The sequence below is a fragment of the Acinonyx jubatus genome, chromosome X (assembly GCF_027475565.1).
Source record: "Acinonyx jubatus isolate Ajub_Pintada_27869175 chromosome X, VMU_Ajub_asm_v1.0, whole genome shotgun sequence".
Classification (NCBI taxonomy): domain Eukaryota; kingdom Metazoa; phylum Chordata; class Mammalia; order Carnivora; family Felidae; genus Acinonyx; species Acinonyx jubatus.
Window position 1 is genome coordinate 61,818,036 of NC_069389.1, and position 19,469 is coordinate 61,837,504.

Sequence of the window (19,469 nt, forward strand, 5' to 3'; positions counted from 1 at the left end):
GCTGATTTTTTGAAAAAATTAATAAAATTGAAAAAGCTCTACCCAGACTTATCAAGAAAAAAAGAAAGGACTCAAATAAATAAAATCAGAAATTAGGAGAAATAATAATGAGTACCACAGAAATACAGATAATTAGAATATTATGAAAAACTATATGTCAATAAATTGGACAAACTGGAAGAAATGAATCAATTCCTAAAAGCATATAAACTACCAAAACTGAAATAGGAAAAAATAGAAAACTTGGAGAGACCAATAATAAGGATAGAAATTGAATCAATAATCAACTCCCAAGAAACAAAACTGAAGGGAGCAGATAGCTTCACAGGCTAACTCTACCAAACATTTAAAGAAGAGTTAATACCTATTCTTCTCAGACTATTCCAAAAGATGGAAAAGAAAAGAAAATTTCTAAATTCATTCTATGAGTCCAGCATTACCCTGATACCAAAACCAGATAAAGACACCACTAAAAAAGAACTACAGACACTAATTCTGCCTCAACAAAATACTAGTAAACTGAATCCAATATTACATTAAATAAGTCATTCAACATGATCAAGTGGGATTTATCCCTGGGTTGGAAGTGTTGTTTAATATTTGTATATCTATCAACATGATACATCACCTTAAAAAAAGAAATGGTAAGAATCATATGATCACTTCAGTGGATGCAGAGAAAGCATTTGACGAAATACAGCATCCATTCATGATAAAAAAAAAAAAAACCTCTCAACAAAGTAGCTTTAGAGGGAACATGCATCAGTATAATAAAGGCCATATATGAAAAACTTCCAGCTTATATCATCCTCAATGGGGAGAAACTGAGAGTTTTCCCTCTAAGGTCAAGAACAAGACAGGGATGTCCTGTCTCATCACTTTTATTCAACACAGTACTGGAAGTCCTAACTAAAGCAATCAGACAGCAGAAAGAAATAAAAGGCATCCAAGTTGGCAAAGAAGTAAAACTTTAACTATTTGCAGATGACATGTTACTCTATATAGAAAACATGAAAGACTCAACCAAAGAAGCTGCTAGATATGATAAATGAATTAAGTAATGTATGGAAATATGTTTCATTTCTATACAGCAATAACAAAGCAGCAGGAGAAATCAAGTAATTGATCCAATTTACAACTGCACACAAAACCATAAGACACTTAGGAATATACCTAACCAAAGAGGTTAAAGAACTGTACTCTGAAAACTGTAGAACAATGATGAAAGAAAATGGAGATAACACAAAGAAACAGAAGACATTCCATGCTAATGGATTGGAAGTACAAATATTTTTAAAATGTCTATATTACCCAAAGCAATCTACACATTTAATGCAATTCTTGTCAAAATACTAAAAGCATTTTTCACAGAACTAGAAAAAATAATTTCAAAATTCGTATTGAACCACAAAAGACCTCCAAAAAGAAGCAACCTTGAAAAAGAAAATCAAAGCCACAGGCATGGCAATTCCAAACTTCAATTTATACTACAAAGCTGTAGTGATCAAAACCACATGGTGCTGACAGAAAAAAGAAACACATAGACCAATGGAACAGAACAGAAAACCCAGAAATGAACCCGCAACTATATGGTCAATTAATCTTCCACAAAGCAATAAAGAATATCTAATGAGAAAAGTCTTTTTAACAAATAATGCTGGGAAAACTGGACAGCAACATGCAAAAGAATGAAACTGGTCTACTTTCTTGCATCATACACAAAAACAAATGCAAAATTGATGAAAGACCTAAATGCAAGACAAGAAACCATCAAAATCCTAGAAGAGAACATAGGCAGTAGCTTCTTTGACATAGATCATAGCAACTTCTTTCTAGATATGTCTCCTGAGGCAAGGGAAACAAAATAAAAAATAAACTATTGAGATTACATCAAAATAAAAATCTTCTGCACATCGAAGGAAAAAAATCAACAAAACTAAAAGGCAACCTGAGGAATGGGAGAAGATATTTGCAAATGACATGTCTAATAAAGGGTTAGTATTCAAAATATATAAAGAGCTTATAAAACAACACTCCAGAAATGAATAATCCAATTAACAAGTGGGCAGAGGGCATGAATAGACATCACATGAAAAGATGGTCAATATCACTTAACCATCAAGGAAGTGCAAATCAGAATTACAATGAAATATCATCTCACTCTGTCAGAATGCCTAAAATGAAGAACGCAAGAAACAACAGGTGTTGGTAAGGATGGGGAAAGTGGGCAACCCACTTGCACTGCTGGTGGGAATGCAAACTTGTTCAGTCACTGTGGAGACCAGTGCAGAGGTTCCTCAAAAAGCTAAAAATAGAACTGCCCAGGGGCCCCTGGGTGGCTCAGTCCGTTAGGCATCATATGTCAGCTCAGGTCATGATCTCACTGTTCATGAGTTCGAGCCCTTCGTCAGGCTCTGTGATGACAGTCCAGAGCCAGGAGCCTGCTTCAGATTCTGTGTCTTCTTTTCTCTCTGCCCCTCCCCAGTTTTCTCTCTCTCTCTCTCTCTTTCTCTCTCTCTGAAAAATAAACATTAAAAAAATAGAACTACCCTATGATCCAGCAATCTTACTACTAGGTATTTACTCAAAGGATGCAAAAATACTAATTCAAAGGGAAACATGCACCCCAATGTTTATAGCAGCATTATCTATAATAGCCAAAGTATGGAAACAAAAAACAATTATGAAAACAGCTCAAATGTCCACTGATTCATGAATGGATAAAGGAGATGTAACATATATACTCAATGGAATATTAGTCATAAAAGAGAATTAAATCTTGCCATTTGCAACAATATGGATGGAGCTAGAAAGTATTATGCTAAGCAAAATAAGTCAGTCAGAGAGGGGCAAATGACAAATGATTGTACTCATATGTGGAATTTAAGAAATGAAACAAATGAGCAAAGGTAAAAAAAACAGTGAGAGAAATGCAAACCAAGAAATAGACTCTTAACTATTGAGAACAAACCGATGGTTACCAGAGGGGATTTGGGTGGGGAATGCATTAAATATGTTCTGGAGATTAAGGAGTGCACTTGTGTTATCATTGGGTGATGTATGGAGGTGTTGAATCACTATATGGTACACCTAAAACTAATATTATGCTGTATGTTAACTAACTGGAACTTAAATAAAAGCTTAAAAAATAAATAAGAAAATATAGTAAGAGTGCTAGTTGTATTAAGAAGAAATTAAGGGGTGCCTGGGCGGCTCAGTTAGTTGAGCATCTGACTTTGGCTCAGGTCATGATCTCATGGTTCATGAGTTCAAGCCCCATGTCGGGCTCTGTGCTGACAGCTCAGAGCCTGAGGCTTGCTTTGGATTCTGTGTCTCCCTCTCTCTCTGCCCCTCCCCCACTTGCACTATGTCTCTTTCTGTCTCTCAAAAATGAATAAACATTAAAAAGTTTTTAAAAAAGAAGTTAAGCTGACTTTGTAAACAGAAGAGCCAATTAGCCTGTTTTAAAATTTACTTTTATTCTTCATAACACACTCAATAATAAAGCAAAAAAATGTGGTATAATTATAGAACTTATATCTTTATGCCTAATATTATATCAATTTATTAAAAGTATTTTATAAGCCTCCGTTATTATATTTATGTACCTGGCTTAGCTCTTCTCACCTGAAGCTTTTGGGGCAGGTACCATGTCTTTCTCATCTTTGTGTTCTCAACAATCTTAGTCCAGGCTTGGGACATGGTAAGTCCTCAAAGGTGTTACTGATTGGTATTGAACTGGCAGGAATATTCTTGAGAATGATAACTGATCTGCATTGGTCTGAGACTGGAATAAGCCATATTACACAGTGTGGGCCTTGGCCAATAACTCTTAACTGATATCCTTAATAACAGGCAAGGAAACAGAATCATTACTTTATGCAGATGTAACCAGTTGGTAGCTACAGGTTAAAACTGAATAATTTTGAAAAATGAGTTAGGAGATGTAACTAGGGTGAATGCCTAGTAAGTTTGTGTAGTTTCCTTTTTGTTGTTATTGTTTCAAGTTTTCTTTTTATTCCAGTTATTTGACATATAGTGTAATATTAGTTTCAGGAGTAGAATTTAATGATTCATCAGTTGCATATAATACTCAGTGCTCATCACAACAAGTACCTTCCTTAATAACCATCACATATTTAACCCTTCCTGCCACCAACCTCCATCCAGCAAACTTGTTTGTTCTCTACAGTTAAGAGTCTCTTTTATGGTTAGTCACTCTCATTTCCCCCCTTTTTTTCATCTCTTTCATTTCTTAAATTCCACATATGAGTGAAATCAATATGGTATTTGTTTTATTTCACTCAGTATATTTCACTTAACTTATTGTTTATTTCACAAAGCATGATGCACTAGCTCCATCCATGTCATTGGTAATGGCAGTATTTCATTCTTTCTGATGGCTGGGTAATACTCCATTTAATGAAATATATGTATACATATTCTTTATCTGTTCATCAGTTGATGGACATTTGGCTCTTGATAATTTGGCTATTGTTGGTAATGCTGCTATAAATATTGGCGTGCATGTGTCATTTTGAATCAGTATTTTTGTATCTTTTGAGTGAATACCTAGTAGTGCAATTGCTGGGTCATAGGATAGTTCTATTTTTAACTTTTTAAGGAAACTCCATACTGTTCTCCAGAATGGTTACACCAGTTTTCATTCCCACCAAGAGTGTAGGAGGGTTCCCCTTTCTCTGTGTCCTCATCAACATCTGTTTTTTCCTGTGTTAATTTTAGCCATTCTGACAGGTCTGAAGTGATATCTCATGGCAGTTTTGATTTGTATTTCCCTGATGATGAGTGATGAGCATCTTTTCATGTGTCTGTTGGCCACCTGGATGTCTTCTTTGGAAAAGTGTCTATTCATGTCTTTTGCCTATTTCTTCACTGGATTATTTGTTTTTTCGGGTGCTGAGTTTGATAAGTTCTTTATAGATTTGGATACTAACCCTTTATCAGATATGTCACTTGCAAATATCTTTTCCCATTCTGAAGGTTGCCTTTTAGTTTTGTTGATTGTTTCCTTAACTGTACAGAAGATTTTTCTTTTAATGAAGTCCCAATAGCTCATTTTTGCTTTTGTTTCCCTTGTCTCAGGAGACATATCTAGTAAGAAGTTGCTATGACAGATGTCAAAGAGGTTTCTGCCCGTGTCTTTCTCTAGGATTTTGATAGTTTCCTGTTCCACCTTTAGGTCTTTCATCGATTTGCATTTATGTTTGTGTATGGTGTAAGACAGTGGTCTAGTTTCATTTTTTGTATGTTTCTCTCCAGTTTTCCCATTTGTTGAGAAACTGTCTTTATCCATTGGATATTCTTTCCTGCTTTGTTGAAGATTAGTTGACCATATAGTTGTGGATCCACTTCTGGGTTTTCCATTCTGTTCCATTGATCTATGGATCTGTTTTTGTGCCAGTGCCATACAGTCTTAATGACTACATACAGCTTTGTATTAAAAACTCGATGTCCAGAATTATGATGCCTTCAGCTTTGCTCTATTCATTTTTGTTTTTTTGTGGTTTCATACAAATTGTAGGATTGCTTGTTCTAGCTCTGTGAAAAATTCTGGTAGTGTTTTGGTGCAGATTGCATTAAATATGTAGATTGCTTTGGGTAGTCATAGACATTTCAACAATATTTGTTCTTCCAATCCACGAGGATGTAGCATTTTTCCATTTCTTTGCATTATCTTCAATTTCTTTCATAAGTGTTCTATAGTTTTCAGGGTACAGAACTTTTGCCTCTTTGGTTAGGTTTATTCCTAGGTATCTTATAGTTTTTTGGTGGAATTGTAAATGGGACAGATTCCTTGATTTCTCTCTCTGCTGCTTCATTTTTGGTGTATAGAAATGCAACAGATTTATGTACATTGATTTTGTATCCTGCGACTTACCTGAATTCATATCAGTTCTACCCAATTTTTTTCGTGGAGTGTTTCTGGTTTTCTACATAGAGTATCATGTCATCTGCAAATAGTAAAAGTTTGACTTTTTCATTCCCAGTTTGGGGGTCTTTCATTTCTTTATGTTGTCTGATTTCTGAGGCCACGACTTTCAGTACTATGTTGAATAACAACGTTGAGAGTGGACATCCCTGTCTTCTTCCTGATCACAGTAGAAAAGCTCTCATTTTTCCCACATTAAGGATGATATTAGCTGTGTGTCTTTCATATATGGCCTGTATGATGTTGAGGTATGTTGTCTCTATCTCTACTTTATTGAGGGATTTTTATCATGAATGGATGCTCTACTTTGTCAAATGCTTTTTCTGTCTGAATCAATTGAGAGTAGCATATGGTTCTTAATCTTTAAAAAAAAATGTGGTACTCCATGTTGATTGATTTGCAAATATTGAACTATTCTTGCAGCCCAGGATTAAATCGCACATGATAGCAGTGAATGATTCTTTAATGTACTGTTGGATTCGATTTGCTAGTATATTGCTGAGAATTTTTGCATCCACGTTCATCAGGGATATTGGCCTGCAATACTCATTTTTAGTAAGGTCTTTGTCTAGTTTTAGAATCAAGGTAATGTTGGCCTCATAGAATGAGTTTGGAAGATTTCCTTCCATTTCTATTTTTGGGCACACTTCAAGAAGAATGGGTACGAATAGTTTCAAATATTTGGTAGAATTCCCCTGGGAAGCCATCTGGCCCTTTACTTTTGTTTGTTGGGAGATTTTTTGATTAGTTATTGAATTTTTTTGCTGGTTCTCAATCTGTTCTAGTTTTCTATTTCTTTCTGTTTCACTTTTGGTAGTTTATATGTTTCTAGGAATTCTTCCATTTCTTCAAGATTGCCCAATTTGTTACCATATAATTTTTCATAATATTCTCATAGTTGTTTGTATTTCTCTGGTGCTGGTTCTGATCCCTCATTTCTTATTCATGATTTTATTTATTTGGGTCCTTTCTCTTTTCTTTTTGGTAAGTCTTGGTAGAGGTTTATCATTTTTTAAAAATTCTTTCAAAGAATCAGCTTCTGGTATCATTGATCTGTTCTATTTTTTTGTTTGTTTCTGTATCATTTACTTCTACTCTAATATTTATTATTTTCCCTTTTCTGCTTGCTTTAGGCTTCATTTGTTATTTTTTTCTAGCTCTTTTAGGTGTAAAGTTAGTTTGTGTATTTGAGATTTTTCTTGCTTCTTAAGGTAGGTGTATATTGCTATATACTTCCCTCTTATGACTGCTTTTCCTGCATCCCCCAAATTTTGTACTTTAGTGGTTTCACTTTCATAGTTTCCATGTATTTTTTAAATTTCTTCTTTAACTTTATGATTGACCCATTTATTCTTTAGTAGGGCGTTCTTTAACCTCCATGTATTTGTGGTCTTTCCAAACTTTTTCTTGTGGTTGACTTCAAGTTTCATAGCATTGTGGTTGGAAAATATGCATGGTATAATCTCAATCATTTTTTACTGATTGAGGCCTGATTCGTGACTAGTATGTTATCATTTCTGATGAATGTCCCAAGAGCACTTGTAAAGAATATGTATTCTGCTGCTTTATGATGAAATGTTCCAAATAAATCTGTTAAGTCCATCTGGCCCAGTGTGTCATTCAAAGTCATCATTTCCTTGTTGATTTTCTGGTTAGATTATCTGTCTATTGCTGTAAGTAGGTGGGTGGTTAAAGTCCCCTACTATTATTTCATTATTATCATTGAATTCCTTTATGTTTGCTAGTAATTGTTTTACATATTTGGGTGCTCAGGTTGGGGGGCATAAATATTTACAATTATTAGATCTTGCTGGATAGACCTCTTTATTATGATATAATACCTTCTTCATCTCTTGTTAAAATCTTTTGTTTAAAATCTAGTTTGTCTTCTATAATATAGCTACTCTAGCTTTCTTCTGACATCCATTTGCAAGATAAATATTTCCCCATCCCTTCAATTTCAATCTGCAGGTGTCTACAGGTTTAACATCAGTCTCTTGTAGGCAGCATATAGATTTGGTCTTGTGTTTTTATCCATTTTGGCACTTTATGTCTTTTGATTAGAGCATTTAGTCCATTTACAGTCAGAGTGAATATTGATAGATATTAATTTAGTGCTATTTTGTGATTATTTTTGTTGTTTCTGGAGGTTTTCTCTTTTCCTTTATAGTCTTCTTAACTTTTAGTCTTAATTTCCTATTCAAAGAGTCCCGTTTAATATTTCTTATAGGGTTGGTTTAGTAGTCATAAACCCCTGTAGTTTTTGTTTGTTTGGGAAACTCTTTATCTCTCTTTCTATTCTGAATGACAGCCTTGTTGGATAGAGTATCCTTGTCTGTATATGTTTCCCATTCAGCATGTTTAATATATTATGCCACTCCTTTCTGGCCTGCCAAATTTCTGTGGACAGATCTGTTGCTGACCTTATGTATCTTCCCTTGTAAGTTAGGGACTTATTTTTTCTTGCTGCTGTTAGGATTTTTTTTTATTTATCTCTATATTTTGCACAATTAACTATGATATGTCTTGGTGTTGGCCTGATTTGTTGATTTTGATGGGAGTTCTCTGTGCCTCCTGGATGTGGATGTCTGTTTCTATCCCTAGAGTAGGGGAATTTACAGCTATTATTTCCTCAGATAAACCTTCTGCCTCCTTTACCATCTCTTCTTCTTCTGGGACTCCTATGATATGAATGTTAGTACATTTGATGGAGTCACTGAGTTCCCTACATCTACAATAATGGTCCAATATTTTTCTTTGTGTCTTTTCAGCTTCATTATTTTCCATAATTTTATCTTCTATATCACTTATTCATTCTTGGCTTCTTTCATCCTTGTGGTCATTACACCAGTTGATTTTACATCTTGGTTATAACATTTTTGTTTCAGCCTGATTAGTTTTTAGATCTTTTATCTTGTGGTTACAAACTCCCTGGTGTCTTCTATGTTTTTCTCAAGCTGAGCTGGTACCCTTGTGGTTGTTGCTTTAAATTCTGGATCTGGCATATTACTGATATCTGTTTCGATTAGATCCCTGGTGAGAACCTTTTTTGTTCTTTCTTTTGGGATGAATTCCTCCATCTTGGCATTTTGTCTAGGTCTCTGTCTTCCTCTGTGTTTTAGGTTTGGGAAAACCTGTTATGTTTCCTGCTCCTGAGAGTAATGACTTTATATAAAAGAGGTCATATATTGTCCAGGGCCTGGCACTGCAAGAAGTAAGTATCTGTGGTGTTTCCTGTGTGCACTCTGTTATTGTGTTTTGGCTGCTCTTTTCCCCATGTCTGTCTTGTGCAGTGTTTCTCCTTGACTGCAGTGGGGAGTGTTTGGACCTTGGCCAGATTGTGGTCGGTTTCTTCTAGACGAGCTCTTGTCTGCTTGTTAAAAGAGATCTGATGTGATTTCCACTAGAGCTGAAGCCTTGTGGCACTCTATGGTCGGTAGACATGGTGTGTGTGTGGGTGTGGGTGTGTGCTGGTCTTCTGTGTGAAGGGCCTGCTGCTCTGATTCTCAGGCACACTTGCCCAGAAAAACAGCACCTGCAGAATGCAGGGGGCAGACCTTGTTGTAAGCGGTTTTGGCCACTAGTGTTGGTGCCATCTGTTCTGCTTACAGAAGTTAGTTTATGCTGAAGGGGGGAGGACAGAAATGGCACCAGACCCCTCCCTCATTCTGTAGAGGGGATTTTATACCCACCACTGTCCAGGAAGCCCTCCAAGATGAGCAAATAATCTCCATTCTTGTGTCTTGTCATCCCCTAGATCCCTGCATTCACCCTGTTTGTGTCTGAGCTGTGTGCCTTCCCAGTAGTGCATTGCACATGTGTTTTATTCCAGGCAGGCAGGCAGGGTGTTTTAAAACTCTCCCAAACTTTAAAGACTTGGCATTGTGGGGATTCATGCTTGTCTGAGGGAGGGTCTTGCTGCACTGGGACTGATATAGGTTTGTCCCAGAAGGGCAGTTGCATCAAAGTGCAAGAGCCTGGATTTTGTAGTAAAGCACAGCAAAGAGGCAGTGCCTAGGTTAACTGCCCTCAGCAGGTACCTCTGCACCTATGCTGAGGAGTGGGGGCTCCTGATGGTTCTTGTCCCCAGAGAGGCAATGCCACCTTTACCTTCTGTGCTCCAAGAAGGGGGAACCATCTCTCCCAGTGTGTCACAGGAGATCCTCAGATCATGCCATCTGTTACTGGGCTATCTGCCCCCTTTCTCCACAGGAACACTGCAGCACTTGCCAGGCTCCATACTGGCCATGTTATGGACCTCTAAAACTCCAGTTTTTGAGCCTCACTTGTTGTAAATCTCAGGAAAATCAGCCCCTCTAATTTTACCAACCAATGGCTTTGAGGTAGTGTTTTCTTTGTGTGATCTCCTGTGCATTCCTCTCTCTGTCTCTGTCTCATCTCTCCCTGTGGCCAGAGATGCCTCCCCTCCACAATACCTGTGTTCCATTTCTCCTCCAAATCACCTATCCACACCTCCTACCTTCCACAATGTGTCCTTTTCTCTCCCTCTAGTTGTGCAGTTTGTTCTGTACATCCTCAGATTAATTTCTTGCATATTCACAATGGTTTGATATTTATCTACCTGTGTTGGAGTGAGGAGGCAAGCCTAGGGTCCTCCTACTCCTCTGCCATCTTAGCTCTTCCCCACCCCCAAGTTTGTATAGTTTCTTAAATATCAGTCAGGAAATGTAGTGTTTTGTTGCAAGTAGAACTAGGAAGGAGGGAAGGAAGGAAGGAAGGAAAGAAGGAAGGAAGAATGAACAAGCTAGGTATACATGTGAAAAGCAAGCTTTAATTTGTTCATAAATCAGCAGTGAGGAGGTAGTTCTAAACACCATCTTGATCATACATTTTTAAATTTTTTAATGTTTATTTATTTTTGAGAGAGAGAGAGAGAGAGATAGCCAGCAGGGAAGGGGCAGAGAGAGAGGGAGGCAGAGAATCCAAAGCAGGTTTCAGGCTCTCATCTGTCAGCAAAAAGCCCAATATGGGGCTCAAACTCCCCAGCTGTGAGATCATCACCTGAGGTGAAGTTGGATGCCTAACTGACTGAGCCACCCAGGCACCCCCTCCTCAGAATCTTCTAATTGCCTATAGGAGCAAATATAAATTTTTCCCACTAATTTATACTAAGTTGCTTCTTAGAGTCCCTTTTGTTACTGTAAATCTGTTAGCATAATATCAGATTTGTTTCTCTAAGACATATCCAATTATTTGAAAAATTTTACCTGTGATACCTGGGCACTCTTTACAATAAGAAATGGCAGGAAAAAATGTAACTTAGCAGTGTCCAGTGTCCTAGTGTTCAGGCTTTCCTGAGGATTTGAGACCAAACGTGATCACAGATTGAGTCATATGAGAAGAGGTAATAGTTATGTTCCCACACAACTGTTAGGTGAAACCAGGTCACTGTGAACAAGTCAATAAAAAAGGAAGTACATGTCAGGATACTGAAAACAATTCTTAAACAGAAATACTCCATTGAATGAAGCTTCCCTAAAGGGAAATAAAAATCTCTGATTAGGATTCAATGACGTAGTTTTATAGAATTTTAGAGGTAGAACAAAACTTAGAATGCATCTAATTCAACTCTCTTTATGACCCAGAAAGATAAAATGATTGCAAAAGTAACACACAGAATTAGTGGCAGAGTCAGGATGCTTGACTCACTGTCCATTGCTATTTTTACTACACAACACTGTTACGTTATAGATAATACAAGCTCTAGCACTAAACACTGACATAAGACAAATTCAAATACTGGTACAAATCATGGCAGTTGAACAAACTGTTGTGAAGACAACTGCACATAAGCCAAGGATCGATCTATTTCTTGATCCTCTTTTTGGTTATAATATGAGACTATTTTTAATGAATATTAGAAGTTACAATTTTCATTTTAACTTTCTTGCTTCTCTTCTATTCAGTCTATCCTTATAACTTATGCCAGATTATTCATCTTAAAGCACAGTTTTAATCATATCACTTCCCTTTAAAAGGTCTCCAGTGACTTAAGTTAAGCTTGATGCAGCATTTAAGACCACAATAATATTCTATCTTAACATTATAGTGTCACTCTCCAACATTTATTACATGTATAATATATAAATGTGAACTTATGACAAGCTCCATCCTTATTTGGTCTCTTTTCCTTTGCTCAGGCCATTTTGTCATCTGATATGTTCTTTTTCCTCATTGCTATCATATGTAATTCTAATAATCTTTATGACTATCTCTTACATCATATCCTTCTTAAAAAATTTCCTTGTCTTCTGTACCATTGTGATATGTTAGTCATATCAAAAAGGATGTATTAGCTGCTTACTATATGTCAATTCTATCCTAAACACTTTGGAAAATAAGACACAAACCCTGCCCATCAAAAGTTTACACTCCACTAAAGGGAGACACAGATGTGTTAACAAATTAATTCACTGCACCACTACAGCTGTAGCAATAGAAGAATATAAAGGACACAGAATGGAAATACAAATTGTTCATGTATGTTAGTAAAGGCTTCATAAAATATAGAAGAGTAGGGCAGGTGGAGAAGAGCATTTTAGGCAGGGTTAGAAAGTAGAATGAACAAAGCCTTGGAGATAAGAAATAACCTGATATGTGTAGGGAAAAGTAACAATGTGATAAGGATGAAATATAAGATAAAGGTGTGTGCAGCTGTGCATATTTGGGTGTAAGTATCTGTATGTCATTGGACTATGGGGTTTGAAATTCTAGAGAATTTGGGTTTATCCTCTAGGAATTAGGGAGCTATTAGAGGGTGCAGAGTGAGAGAAGATACTGACATGTAAATGAAAGTGGAAGTGGAGCAGAAAAAAATAGAGGTTGGTCATCCCTGAGGTTTAATTTTCTTGGTAAAATAAGAAATGATGGTGTCTGGTGAGAAAAAGATGGCTTCACTTGGGTTCAGGTCTTCTGACAATTGGTAAAGGTTTGAATGGTAGCTCTGGGAAATGGAAGAGAACTATGACCAAAACTCTGAAAGCCCAAGAGAAATTGGATAGTGTAGATTTTTAGTGGCCCCAGTCTACACAATTATGTGATGTATCCCAGTGGTGTTCAACAGCATGCATGTAGGAAAGAAAAAAATACAAATGGTTAAATTGGTATAAGATTGGGAGTAACAGAGAAAACTTACGGAAGAACAATAGGTAAGGAGATTGATTGAGAATGCTACCAAAAGGGTGGTTAACAATGAAACTATGAAGTTTTAACAGATTGGGAGAAAAGGGAGGGACCAAGGGACTGGAAGATTCACTGAGATTTAAGAAGTGGTGTAGTAGCAATAAGGGTGTGAGAGAACTGAAAGTCTAGGAGTTTGTGGTGAGAGTGTGGTACAATGGAGATTCAGATTTCAGTTGTGTGATAATAAATTGAGGTTCCAAGTATGGCCATGGAATGAGTAGGTAAGGTAGAATGTGAATGCATATTGTTCTAAATAAGGAGGTCAAATAAGTTAAAATCAGTTTCCTAGGTTGGTTGTTTATATGGAATATGAAGTTACAAAGGTGATAGCAGGATTTGGGGTAAAGAGGAAAACCACAAGCCAAATGCTAAATTATTCAGTGAATTAGGGAAAAATAACTAGGAGGTCAATAGATGGTGATATTAATAAGGAAGATTAAAGGGTGGCAGAAGTGAATGGCTGTTTGCATTATAGTAGAAAAGTAATGATTTAAAATGGCACTAGGAAGCCAGGAGACATTGAACAGACTCTCTAGGTTTCACAGTAGATGAGGTGTAGAAAAATAAGCAGCTTACTTTTGATGGGGAGGACCAAGTTTTACATAAGACAGTGAAGCGGTGGGAGAATTATTTGAAGCAATTTAGGATGTAGGAGAACTTATAATGAAAATGGTGTTGTAGAGGGCACAGTGAAAAGAGAGTTTGTAGAAAGGTTAAACGTGGAAGGAAGAATCAGGAAGTACAGGGTATTCTCAGGACGACAGAACCTTGGAGAGCAGTTGACCACAGTGGCCAATGGTTCAATTACAGAATTCAATTTTGTATTTCTACCTGTTTTTATTTTTTCTTATAGTAATTTGTATATTTACATAATGTCCACTACTAACTTTTAGACACTTTTGAGGACAAAGATAAGATATAATTTATAATAAAATAGTTTCTGTAGAACCTAGTAAGGAACATTACACTTGTTGCTCAGTAAATATGTTGAATCAGACCAACTCATTTCAGAATTGTTTTACTGAGTCACCTTAGATGTATAGTTCTTTTATTATATTACTACTTATTTTTCCTTTGTTGTAACTTTTGAAACAGGAGCAGGGATTTTTTTCCAGAGCATTTTATGAAAGCAAAAAATAGGTACAACTTTGTATAAGAGATAAATTTAAGCTGCTTGTTTCTCATCAAACTACAGTGATACACAAGTATGGGGACACCTTGGTGACTCATTCGGCTAAGTGTCTGATGCTTGATTTGGGCTCAGGTCATGATCTCATGGTTTGTGAGTTCAAGCCCTACACAGTGCAGAGCCTACTTTGGATTCTTTGTCTCCCTCCCTCTCTACCTTTTCCCTGCTCTCTCTCTCTTTCAAAATAAACAAATAAACATTTAAACAAAACAATATAAAAAATGATACACAAGTCTGGCAGCAGAATTATGACTTACTGTGCATAAGCTGAATGTGAGGCCAGTAATTTCAACTAGATTTCAAGTTTCTTGGAAACAGGGATTATATCTTCATGTTTTCTTTTCCCACTTTACTTCCTTTTATACTTCCCCAGTTTTCTTCTAGAGTGGTTACCATAGTAATTTGCATACACAGCAGGAACACAATGAATGTCTAGTGAGATTCTATGCCATTATTTTTTTAAAGTTTATTTATTTTGGGAGAGAAAGAGAGAGAATCCCAAGCAGGCTCTGTGCTGTCAGCAAAGAGCTCCATGTGGGGCTCCATCTCACAAACCGTGAGATCATGACCTGAGCTGAGATCAAGAGTTGGATGCTCAATGGACTGAGTCACCCAGGCACCCCTCTATACCATTCTTTTAAAAGAAAATTGCATTACTGAGCCATGTCAGTAGAATGTGCTTTTTGCTATTCAAAGAACAGGTGTCAGATTGAGTCGAAGTGATTTTAGAGATCCTGTTCCAATGTACTTTTACATGTTTAAAAATGAAACCTATGAATGGGAGTGAAGTACTGATGACTTGCTCAAGAGTGTATTGATAATGACAGGGCTGGGACTAGAACCCAGGCACTACAACCTTCAGTACAAATCTGCTACTACCACACTGATACCCCAATACCCACTCTTCCCTTTGGTCTCCTTTCGTCAATGACAGTTTTTTTCAGATAGCCAATTGAGGTTGTTAGTGTATCTAAGATCTGTGAAATGCGAATGTTTGGTGTTTATCTCTTTGGTTCTCTCTTTCCCTTGGATAACTTAACTCTCATGTTTTAAAATGATCACTTTCATGTGGATGACTCAAATCTCTGTCTCAGCCACAAACTATTCACCTGAACTTTAGTCTTTCATTTTCAACTGCCTAGAATATTGCTCTTCTTGAATCTTATGTTTTCCCCCCTCAATTTAAACATGTTTAAATACAAATATATTATCTTCCCTCCCAAATCAACTCTTCCAAAGGACTTTTTTTTTCATTGACATTAAACATCTTCCAGTCACTCTGGCACAGAAGCTGGTAGTCAGAGTTGATCTTTACTGACCTCATTTCTCATGTGTAAATTCAAAGTTCTGTTGAGGCTTATCTTGCAGTTCTCCTGACCTTCTCTCACCAACTTAGATCAGGATCCTTATATCAGCATATCTTGTCTACTTGAAGATACTCAAACTATGTACCTTCTTTCACTAGACAAAGAGGTGAACTTGGAAAATGTATACTTATACTTCAAGATTTAAGTTGAAGTTTTTATTATTTGTAAATGTTCCCTTGTTTGTGGTACTATTACCATATTTATTAGAGTGCTATAATCACTCTTTTTGATTACATATCTGTCATATCCATTTAGACAGTGAGCTTATTAATGACAGTGAGTCTGCTTTATTCAGTTTTGCTCTCTTCCTCTCCTAATTGAGCAACTTTGGAAGAATAACTGTGCAGTATTAGGCACTTTTGAGTAATACAGTATTTAATTCCTCAGGATGGGTGTCTAGGGGTGGGTGGAAGAAGGAGCAAGTTTTTAGTGTGGAAACACAGATGCTATTGTGCAGGAATTTAGATAATGGCATAAAGTGGAAGTAAAATATGGACTTCGCTAGCAGGGTAGAGTCTATTAAAAAAGAAACCTGAAAAAAAAAGTGTAAGGGACCGTGACCTGTGGATGAACACTACAAATCACTGGAGAAAAAAGTAAAAGGGGTGGGGCAGAAGAATCCACATATTTAGGAAGGAACAGAAGGCAAAGAACATAAAACCAAAAAAGCAAAAGTAGTTTAGTGGGACTGAAGGAGAAATCAGAAGTGGTATAGGCGAGAGATTGATGAGAATCAAGACCCAAGGATGTGTCTGGCTATACAAGGTTTGGCGTTTGGGGGTTTATGAGTATTTTTTAATTCAGCTTCCAGGAGAGACTTAAAGATTAAATCAATATTTGGGGGTAGTTTATGATTACATTAAGCATAATGCCTCACTCAAGACTTCCTTTACCTTTCTAATAAATGCTAGCATGCACCGGATGGTGTGTGCATGTGTTGGACGACTGCCAACAGGGATAGGGTGAGGAGGGCAGGGCCAAGGCAGAAGAGGAAGTGGGGGAGGTTAGGACATAGGGTTCAGTCTTCTAAGGCAGATACTTCTGCTGAGCAGCGGCAAGATGCAGGAAGCTTAATTTTCATGAAAGTACAGCTCAGTGGGGCCCTACTTTTATTTGGCCAATGCCACAGTGACCTTTTTGCTTTCTTTATGATCCTATTATTGCCAAATGATAAAAGTTAGTTGTTCTGTTTACCCTATAAAGATAATCTCAAGGAGGTGAAGTACAATTTTTCCCCAGCTTTATTAAAGTATAATAGACAAATAAAATTGTAATGTATTTAAAGTGTACATATACATTATGAAGGGATTCTCCCCATCAACTTAATAAACGGGGACAAAGTTTAGTTAACTTTTTAATACAGCAGGTGTTTGTTGAATGATGCATAATAAATAGGAGAACCAGCAAATATAAATGTTTTGTTAACTGTAGAACACTACACAAATGTAAATTTTTATGACTATTTTTCATACTCATACTAGGCTCAGCTCAGGTTCTATTTCCTGACACCTACTTTGACCACCCCATTCTACACTAATATCTCTCTTCTTTCAACTTGTATTATGTTTATTGTCTTTACCAGTAATATGGCAGTCATTATTCTATTATCTTGTATCTTTTAATGAGAATAAATCTTGTCTCCATAGGTAGATTGTGAACTCCCATAGGGTGGGAGAAAAAAAGTCCAGCCTTTTTATTCTTAAGCTCTGTGAACCACAAACCTAGCCTGTCACAATGTTTGCAAATAGAAAAATGTGTAATAGAGGCACCTGGGTGGCTCAGTCGGTTAAGCATCTGATTTCTGCTCAGGTCATGACGTGGTTCCTGAGTTCAAGACCTACATTGGACTTTCTGCTGTTAGTGCAGAGCCTGTTTTGGATCCTATCTCCCTCTTTCTCTACCCCTCCCCCACTTGTGTGTTTTCTCTCTCTAAAAAATAGAATTAAAAAAAGAAAAATGTGCAATAAGTGCTTATTGAGTGATTGGTCATTAATTGGAGCAAAGCTACACATCCTCCATAAGGTTTTAATCTATAAACAACATGGCTTGTATTAATGATTTCAGTGGCTTTCCTCCATGGCAATAAATAATTTTGGGGAGGGGAGCAGAAAGACCCTCCTCTCATCAGTATAACTTTATTATCACAATAAGTAGCTTTTTAGGTTGGCATTTCCATGGAAATGCTTAGCGGCATTCTCACTGGTATTAGAAACTACATGGGAGTCACTACATTGTTGACATTTCTAAGAAGTTTTTCCCTCCAATAGCTTATTTACCATTAAGGGGAGAACATTACATTAATAACACTGGGCCACTCTGTTGTCAGACAGCTGGATTCCAAACCCAGGACAGTGTTAAGCCCCAAACGAACTTGGAATGTGGTATTCAGAGCTAAAGACACAGTGTGTCCCTTTACATAGTACTGTGACACAAATGTTTTATCCTGTATAATCAGAATAAAGTGATCGGGAACATACCTGAAGGGATACACAAGTCACAAAATAGCAATAGAGATATTGAGGAGTGCATGGGTGTGGTGGGAGTGCATAGTGTGAAGACAGTTCTAACTTTAGTCTGGGTGATAGAAATATGTTACAGACAGCTTACATACTTTTGGACTTTTTATAAAGCACTAACTAGAGGGCCTACTTTCTTCCAGGGATACCTGTTAAGTCTTTACCTAATTACCAGCAACTTGGAATCCCCCTACGTTCTGAAACCATTGATCACACTGACTCTGAGGCCTGCCTCTAACTTCTTGGAATTTAGATGCCTGGATCTTAGAAGCAGGATAACTGTTTTCTAGGAGACTGTTTTTTATTGAAGACCCAAATAAGGTCTTCAAATAATTTAAATTCAGATTAAACAAATAGGTAACCAATTTATGATGAAAAGAAACTTTTTATATTTTCTGAGGCCTGAATTTCCTATGAACTTTGGAATATTTACATAAGGTGTGTCAGAGAGGTTTGAGTGTTGTTATTGTTAGCTTAATTCCACTTATTTTAAATCCATGACAACACAAATACAGCCATATGTAAAAACAGACTGTTAATCTCAAATAGATGAGAAATTTTAGGATTCTTACATGTTAGAGATCTTAAAATGTGATACCAAATTGGATTTTTCTTTCCTTTTTAAGGAGGGAATTAAAAAATAATAAAAGAAAGCTTGAATGTTCCAGGGGACTCTAGGTCTAGATATCAGCTCCTTTTCTTTTTCCATTAGCTACATTTAAGTAGGATCTCAAATGTCTGGGATGTATTGATTCTACAAACACTGTAAATATGATAATGACATTTTATTCATCAAAAGGAAAACCACCTCTGTGTTTAAATGCTCAGGGGTCTATGTTTACTTTTCTGTTTTGTGTCTTTCCCCCTATTTCTACCAGAGCCCATCTCTAACTAACTTGCCCCAAATATTTAAATATTTTTGTTTCTGTTTTCTCTCCCAAATCCAGAAGAAAACTGGTGGGGCACAAAGAAAAGAGAAGTTATGATAGGATGTAGTAAAATGGGATGGAATGAGGAAGCAAGATAGAAGAGTTTTGCTGTGCACAACTTGTTTAAACAGTGGTCTTTTCTACCGGCCTATGAAGAATTATCAGTTGAAAGCAAAAGTAATTGTAACTAACACCAGTACTGTAACATAAATTAATGGATCTGAGATGTCTGGATTTATCAAATCAAGTTAAATGGCTTACTTTGGTGCCTTTTCTGTAAGGATGAGAATGTGCCACCACCTGCTATGAGTACAG

General features: G+C 36.7%; 1 protein-coding gene across 9 annotated transcripts in view; it reads right to left on the minus strand.

Annotated features, from left to right (window-relative positions):
* Positions 1 to 19,469, minus strand: part of CYSLTR1 (cysteinyl leukotriene receptor 1) — a 179,041-nt gene that overhangs the window by 24,074 nt on the left and 135,498 nt on the right. For 2 of the 9 annotated variants that reach the window (XM_027053761.2, XM_027053760.2), the window contains one exon: positions 2,117 to 2,174. The exons of the other annotated variants lie outside the window; for them this stretch is intronic. The gene's annotated coding sequence lies outside the window, so the exon portion shown is untranslated. The remainder of the gene's footprint in view (positions 1 to 2,116; positions 2,175 to 19,469) is intronic. 9 annotated transcript variants of the gene reach the window in all.